The 8,428-nt window shown below is 42.3% G+C and overlaps 1 pseudogene; it reads right to left on the bottom strand.

Moving 5' to 3' along the window:
* Window positions 1–6,751: 6,751 nt before the first annotated feature.
* Window positions 6,752–8,159, bottom strand: LOC113177963 (ubiquitin carboxyl-terminal hydrolase 21 pseudogene; annotated as a pseudogene).
* Between the last annotated feature and the right edge of the window lie 269 nt (window positions 8,160–8,428).

Raw genomic sequence — 8,428 nt, 5'->3', positions numbered from 1 at the left:
GTGTAGATGAAATTTTGTATTAAGCATTCTCACTGCTTTTGTAAAATGTTTTACAGTTCTCAATTGTTCTTTAACAAGCTTGTGAGACCTTTTTGTTCTTCAATTATTGAAGCCTTTAATGTGCCCCCCACTACCAGATACCCACACATGTGATGTGACATGGCTTCCTGGAGGAAACAAGAGTATCCAGGGAGCTGTTTCATACCACACTAGTAATCAAGTTTATTCCATGAAGATTGCTCTGAGGTATCCCTATTAAAACCCTTCAGCCCAACCAGACTTACTGTTCCCAGTGCTCATAGATGTCCAAAAGGTTGAAAGGCTGAGGAAGGATTTGTTTCTGCAAAGAAGAAACACAAAGAACCACAATTGTCACCTGACACTGTAAGGCCTCTTCTTGGGCTGAACTATCCTCTCCTTGACCTTAGAGCTTGCATAGATATGGTTCAGAGAAGACTCCTTTGCTCTAGTACAAATGTCTGCTTGTTCTTGCCAATCTTCTAGAGATGGGAAGTGCATGCAATTCTACTGGCAAACCCTTTTAACACAATGTGTCAGTAAGAGGCATCTTTGTGAGGCTGGAGCTAAAATATTCCCAGCTAGCATTTATCCAGCCTCCCTGGCACTAGCCAATCTTAGAGCCCACAAGGCATTTTTTCCACCCCTTATCTTTTAGAAGGCCTTCAAAGGACTAAAGAGTCAATTCTCAAAGCACAAAGTGGAGCCCAGATACTCACACATCCAGAGGGCATGAACGGATCCCACTGGTCTGTGGGGAAGAGGCTGAGCCCATGTGGTACTGGGTTATGGTAGAAGGCAGGGAACCAGGTGGAAACAAAACCCTTGGAAGAGATGCCACAATGTTGTCTGCTCTCTCGCCCCAGGGAGGCAGTTCTCCTTCTGCCCTGGTGAGCCCCAAGAAGTGAGATCACCTGCCTCTGGAGTGTCTGGCTTCCAGGCAGAACAAAAGCACATGGGAATAGACAAGGGCCACTGGCAGTGGTGGAGGCAGCTGGGAATGGGGGCAGATGAGGTACCACGGCCCTACTGAACCTAGGCATTAGACCAAGGCATGTGTGAGGTGCTCTGCAGCCTGCCAGAGAGCCCTCCATTTTACTAAGAACCTGCCGTGCCTCCAGGGTTTTCCTGTCCCAGGAATTGACCCCCTTCCTACAGGGAGTCATAAGGTTGTTAATTTAAACTTTGACTCCACCCCACAGCCCTGTAGGCTTTGAATTAGAATGAATTCTCATAATTTTGTTTTCAATTTGTTTACAACAGCAACAATGGCTCAGATCCCAGTGATATTATCATCTTGCTAAGGACTGTGGACAACATAAGATACTGGAAACTACCACTGATGTATAAAACAATAATAGCTGAAATGAACAGAATCTTTTAAAAATTAATATTAGGAGCTGAAGTATAGCTCATTGTTACTTTACCTAGCATGCATACAGCCCTGGGTCCAATCCCAAGCACAAAAACATGTAAAATGATAAATCATGCAATGTGATTGTGACCAGCATGACATTTGGAATAAAACTTGGCAAAGTCAGTAATAGGGTCTTGAAAGCTAAAGACTAGTTTCAACATTATTTTCTGTAGCTTAACTATTTCAGATCTATTTTTCCCTTCTTGCTTTATTTCAAATATTAATAGATTTCTTAAGCATGCAAATTCATTTCAAACATCAAAGATACAATTATATTTAAATTAATAAACTTTTAGATTAGATCCTAATTTCACTGGTAAATGACAAAACTTGCACAAGTTAAAGAAAGTTTATTCAACAAGTCTTTTTTTTAAAGAGCAGAAGAGTAAGAAGTTGCACAGAATCAGTCAGCACTTCCAGACACAAAAGAGATGCAAAGTACAGGAAGAGCTCAACTTGTTACAAAGTCAGCTTTGCAGGTTGCAAATGGTTTTTGCCTCAGTTGGTCAGTACAAACCTCTTTGCTGTGATTGGTTGGGACTCTCTGTTAATTATAAAATAATTCTCTTAGCAAGGCTTTCAGTATCTAAATAATAAATAAATTGCAAATGGAGGTTAATTTCACAATACCATGGGTGTACAAGAGCCAGAGAAGAATAATGTGTCCACGGAAGACATGGAGCCACACTAAACCTACTAGACTATTTTCACATGGAATTATAAACAGCAATCCAGGTCCTTTTTTGGCTGAATGTGATCTACCCCCAATTAAATGCCAGTCTTGTTGCAAAAATGTCCATGGGATATATCAAAGTGCACAAATGCATTCTATTGTCATGTATAGCTAATTAAAACAAAAAGAAATTTAAATGTCCATGGGTATGCAGAAGACCAGCCTCTAGGAAAAGATGCAACAGACTTCATCAAGCCTCAGCTGCAGCCAAACCTACAGTTACCCAGCGTTTATGTTCTACCAGGTACTCCATGGAAAGTGTGGCTCTCCAGCCAGGAGAAGTGGCTCAGCCTGGGTCTACCTCGAGCCCGCTGCTAGCCTCCCCACCTCCCTGGGTCTGGCTCCAGAAGCCTCCTGGCTTTCCCTTCCACAAGGCCTCCTGCCACCCAGCCAGAGCCTGGCCTGGTCCTAAGGTCTCTCTCCTGGTCCTAAGGTCTGTCTGTTGGTGGGTGGGTCCACCAGACAGGCCTAAGCGGAAGCACTGCTTCCGGCAGCCAAGCTTCTGCCCTGACCAGAGACACCACCCCCTCCGAGGTCCCGCCCTTCAGCTCCTGCTCACCTCGCCCCTTCTTCCCCCTGCCCCCTCCGAAGGAGGCCCCATCCCCTCACTTGGCCCTCCCTTCCAGGTCCAGACAGGCATGCTAGACCAGGAGTGGCAGCACACAGGGAGGGTAGAGGATTTGGAGAGTGGCCTCCCCTGACCCCGTTCCTTTCCCACCTGGATACCAGCAGTCTGCAGGTTCCTGGGAGACTCACCTGGCTAGGGGCACTAGAGGACCTGAGTAGTGCAGGACCTGAGTCCTGCTATCCAGAGGTCCCTTTGCAGACTCCTGCCAGCTGGAAAGATGCACAGGCCCTTGGAAAACCCAACAAAGGAATCAGCAGTGAGAAGAGGGTGGCACAAGACTGTGCCCCTCTCTGGGAAAGAAAAGCAATATTCAGTTTTAATTATTTAATGCCAACATTTTCCCTTTATTCCACATACTTTCTAAATTAATGCAGTAATGAACCTTAATCCGACTTCTCTACTTTTAGTGTATTTCTTCTTTGGTCAAGAAAATTTTCAGGTTTAGAATAGTTATTGATATTTACATAAAATTCTAACAATTTAAAAACTAAAAGTTCTCTTTAACATGCCTTTTTCAGAGTTAAAAAAAATTAGGGAGAGGAGGGAAATTCTAGGATGATTGACAACAGGCAAATTTTCCTTATAGTTTAATTCATTATTCATTATAACCTATATTAAGAGATAATCCTTGCTCTTTAAAAATTAAAAACATTTCACAGCTTGTGGCTAATCACTTAAAGCACTTACTGTTCTTAGAAGTTTCAAATAAAGTTCAGAATAAATTATAGAAATCATGTATTCCATAACTGGAGGACAGTGTGGAGACAAGAGCAGGTAGTTCAGTAAAGGATCACTGTGCTCCTTAAAAATGTCAATGTTTTATTCTGATTTACAAATCATCTGAGGATGGAAAAACCCAACATTCCTTTTTTGCTTTTTAACTTGAAAAAAAATAAAAGATTCAATTATAGTATATAATATAGGATATGACATAATAACCCAAAATCATATTTTCAAGGTCATATAGATCTCTGACTTAGTGTTCATGATAGTAAATGAAAACTTTTACAAGCTGTAATATCAAACAGGCATGATGGTGCATGTCTATAATGCCACCTCTGCAGGAGGCTGAGGCAAGAAGATAACAAATTAGATGCCAGTCTAGGCAACTTAGCAAGGCCATCTCAAAATACATAAAAAAAAGACTGGGACTTATCCCAGTAATATAGTACTCACCTAGCATATTCATAGCCCTAGTAACACACACACACACACACACACACACACACACACACACAAATATAATACTCAATTGTTATCAAAATAACCACAATCATAACATCATCACAATCACTATCATTTTTTGGTAGCCTGGCAGGAATTCTCTCAATTTTTACTCCTAATCATATAATGAGGAAGTTGGTACTATCATTCCACTGTACAACTGGCTAATTTTGAAAGAAAAAAAATTATACATCCATAATATACATAAAAATCTTGAGAGAAAATACATTAACACAATGTTGAAAGGATTGCATGTTTAAAATATTGATCCAAGGAAAATATAATACTAAAATCATCAACATGTGTTTGATTTTACATTTTTTTAACTTTATATTAATGTTGAGCAATATTTATTTAGAAAATTCAATAAATATTTTAAAAGTAAATAAGGCTTATTATAGAAAATCACTTAGTATTTAGATAACAAATGCTCTCCTGAATATTTTGGAAGCTTTGGAACTAGGAGAGTCCACTTATATGAAAACATCATTTTACATTTTGGGGGGATACAAGGGTTTGAACTCAAGGGCACTCAATCACTGAGCCACATCCCAAGTCCTATTTTATATTTTCTTTTCAGACAGGATCTCACTGAGTTGCTTAGCACCTCACTTTTGCTAAAATTTCAAACTGTTAATTTAAAAATACCTATGAAAAAAGACAGCTAATTTGAAATATTTGAATATATTGTTATTTATTTTTAAAATCAAAGTGTTTAGAAGAATTTTATAATGCATGACATGTATGAAAAGAAACTTGAGGAATGGACACAGTCTTTGGCACCAAATATGAGCAATATGCTTTGGAAAATCATGTGTGGGATGCAAAAATTAAAAAATACATAGTTTATGTTACTCTGAAGTATTTAAGTTCTTGTATCACACATGAAGTTTTACCAGAGAGAGATGGAAGCATATCTATGTCAAATAATTTGTACATAATCTCAGTCATCAGTCATATGTGTTAAATATGATAATCTTTTATATTGTTCCCTTATAGAAGGTGTCTATAAAATTGACAATCTTGAATCCATCTTCAATGGAGACAGTGAAAAACTAACCCTATCTTCAAATTATGTCCAATATAGAGTAACAAACTAGATTTACCTTGTCACTTAAAATGGGAGTATGGAGAGATAGAGGAAACAATAATTTTCAAGTCAATGGGTAGCAGGAAACAAAAGATCAATTCCTGAGACATGGTACAGCAAAGAAGTAAGCCTTATGATCTACTCAACTTACTTCATTCAGAGTTCCCAGGCCATCAATTTGGACAATGAACATTGAGGGACCAGGCTGACTCTCAGATTGAGGATCTGAGGCTTAGATTGCAGGGGAAGAAAATGACTAGAATTTGTAGCACATAGGTTAAGAAGTGTGAGAACTTATGCATAGAGACATGCTGGAACCATGTTGGGGATCTCCCTCAATTTTGTATTTGATCAGTAGATATGTATAAATAATTTGGGAAAAAAATCAGAATGATGAGAGATCACAGTGTCCAGCACTCACACAGGTTTAGTAATTGTACCCCGATTCACCTATTACAGAGGAAAATGTTATGATTTATTGTACCTTAAATAGAGTGCGCAAAGTTCTTCCACTCAGGGTAAGAAATAAATCTCATTAATGTTAGCATTACTCCATTCTCTTTGACCTGGATTTGTGTGACAGAATCCCCAGCCAGCCTTTCTCTAAGAACACTGAAAAGGATAAATACCTTTCTGAGTAATCATTTGCATCCTAGAATAAAGATCTCCACAGCTAATGATGGTGCTCTGTGCTCAGGAAGGACTTGCAGCCAGACTCTACCCCAAAGTGGATGGGGAGCCTGGGCTAAGGCCAGTGAGCAGAACCACCAGGATTGGGCCCTAGGGGGCTCACAGCAAGGATGAGCATTCCCTTGCTGTCTCTTGGGTGCAAACTGGTGATCCTCTGTGTGTGTGTGTGGGGGGGTGGGGCACAGGTCCTGAGAAGAAATGAAGACCTTAGTGCAGCTGTTGTGGAAGGACAACATCCATTCCAGACCAAGATCTGATCTGGGACACAACTGTCCCTTTCACAGACCAGGTTACCCAGCCTCAGGAGGAATTTCAGCCAACAGCAGCTGTGGTTCATGTCCAGCCTTCCTGACCCTCAGGTAAGCCACAGCCCCACCATGTCACTCCCACACCAACCCTCCAAACATGGATGCTCTCATGGCCCTGCGTGACTGGGAGAATGGCTGTCTGGGGATGCTGTCACACAAATCCAGGTCAGCTGGATTTGCTAGAACATGAGCAGGAAATCAGTGACCAGTAATAGCAACAGCACACAAAGGCAGACACACAATATGTTCATGGAGGCCTTCATGGCCACTCCAGCCTCACATGGGGAAACTGAGGCATGGCCTCACATTGTTCTTTGGGTTCCCAAATATGTTTTTTTTTCTTAATTTATTCACAAAAAGTTAAGTTTCAGAGTTTATAGGGGCTGTACATGGGCAGAAGTCTGGAAAGCTCTGTACACAGGGCTGAGTGAAAAGGGAGCCTCCAGATGGAAAGGTACTTTTTAGTAAAAAAAAAATAAAAATAAAAAAAAAATGGGAACTAAATTCACTCCACCTTGCTCCCCAAATAAAAATACAGAGAAATAGATAGCTCAGGTCAATGGGGACCCTTGGACTTAAGGGTGTTTTAAGGGTTTCACAGATGGCAGGGCTTACAGGGGCTGTCCCAACACTGGGATGGCCCCTACATTAGTTGGTAGAACAGCACATAGCCTTCACTGGATGCCACTTGATTTTCACTTATAGGGGAGACACAAGAGTCATCACACACATGCCAATCAGTCTGGCTTTGGCACAGGGCTGTGTAGTGGCTGGAGTGGACACTGCCTGAGTGGTTGCAAAGGGCATAAAGCTCATAAACAGGGCTCACAGTTTTGTCACTGGTAAAGTTCCCTAGTCTCATTTGCTGCAGTGGGAAGTCTACATCTATTGAAATTTTCATGATCATGCCTTGGGAGGTGAAGAATCGGTTCAGATGGAGAGCGAGGATTGAGGGGAATCTTTGTATTGTCAACTTTTTGGTACTTTGTGTTTTCTGGCAACATCGGTCACACACTGGGGCATTCTCCAACTCTATCTCTTCTTCCTTGGTGAAAAGGTTGAAACAATCCCACAGAGAGACCTTCTCCCCAGAAAACCCTTCCTTGGGGTTGGGCAGGGACAGATCAAAGAAAAAACCTCAAAGGTCATGGAGCGATACCCACAGGCCTGGCACATGCGACAACTTTTCAACTGGCCCACAAACAGGTCCACAATCTTGCTATCCTCTCGTTCCAGGTAATGCTTCCATATTAAGTTGGCTTGATCATCATCACTTAACTCAGGTTCTTTGAACAGAATCTCTCCTCCGAGAGGTGGAGAGGGAGCTGGATCATTGGCCAAGATTGGTGGAGCCCGGCAACCTTGTCTGTTAAGTTCAAGGTGTAGTCGTTCCATGAGGAATCTCAGGAACTCGTGGGCATCCTGCTGGTTGTTTCCAGAGAAGGAGGGAACGTATTTCTGGAAGACAGCTTGGAATTCTGTAGGATCCATAGCTTCACAGGAGTTAGGGTGCCAGAGGGCACCAATCACATCTGCAAAGGATTCAGTAAGTTCTTGGTCCTGGCCCATTTCAGGCACCTCTTGACGGAAGTCTCTTCATAGACAGAAGTCTGGAAGAGGCCGAGTGCTGTTCAAGCATTGTAGCACAGCATTCAAGAAGAATGTATTTCCTAGATTTTGGAGGCCAACATGACCAGAGCCTAGAAGTAGTGTATGATGAGCAGATGTGGAATGGGCTAAGATGGTCCAGAATGGGATGGGCAGAAACAGAGTTGGGGGTGGTGAGCCAGGCAGGGGAACCCCATGATCTGCCTGAAGGGGATGAGGCCTCAAGGTCTGTCCTGATCCAAGTTCCAATTGCTTGAGCCATTCATAAGTGGGACCTGGCAGGGGAGGAAAATGTCATAACATAGAGTTTGGCCCAGGGGCTGAGTTCCAGTGCTCCTTGCTGCAGGCCCAGGGTACAAATTGTAGCTTAGATCTCACGTGGGATTGGACATTGACAGGGGTTTTCAGGTCCTGCTAAGGCAGTGCTGAGAATCCAGAGGCATTGTGGAAACAACAGGCTGGACCTGTCCCACCATGAGGTGGTGTGAAGGCCAAACAGGGCCAGGCTCTAGCTCAGGGTCACCTCCACACTTACTTCACATAAACCCCTGCCAGGCAGACAGCAGCTATGGCCAGAGATGTTGCCCAGATAACTCCTTCTGCAAGGACCACTGCCATCTTTTTTGGTCGAAACCACTTCACTGTCTCTCACCAAATATGTTTTTCTTACTCTCTATGGTACCCACATGTCCAGATCCAAAATGAGACACAT

The sequence above is a fragment of the Urocitellus parryii genome, chromosome 7, assembly GCF_045843805.1.
Source record: "Urocitellus parryii isolate mUroPar1 chromosome 7, mUroPar1.hap1, whole genome shotgun sequence".
In the NCBI taxonomy this organism is placed as follows: domain Eukaryota; kingdom Metazoa; phylum Chordata; class Mammalia; order Rodentia; family Sciuridae; genus Urocitellus; species Urocitellus parryii.
Note: the sequence above shows the minus strand (reverse complement) of the source record. Positions and strands in the feature narration are given on the sequence as shown.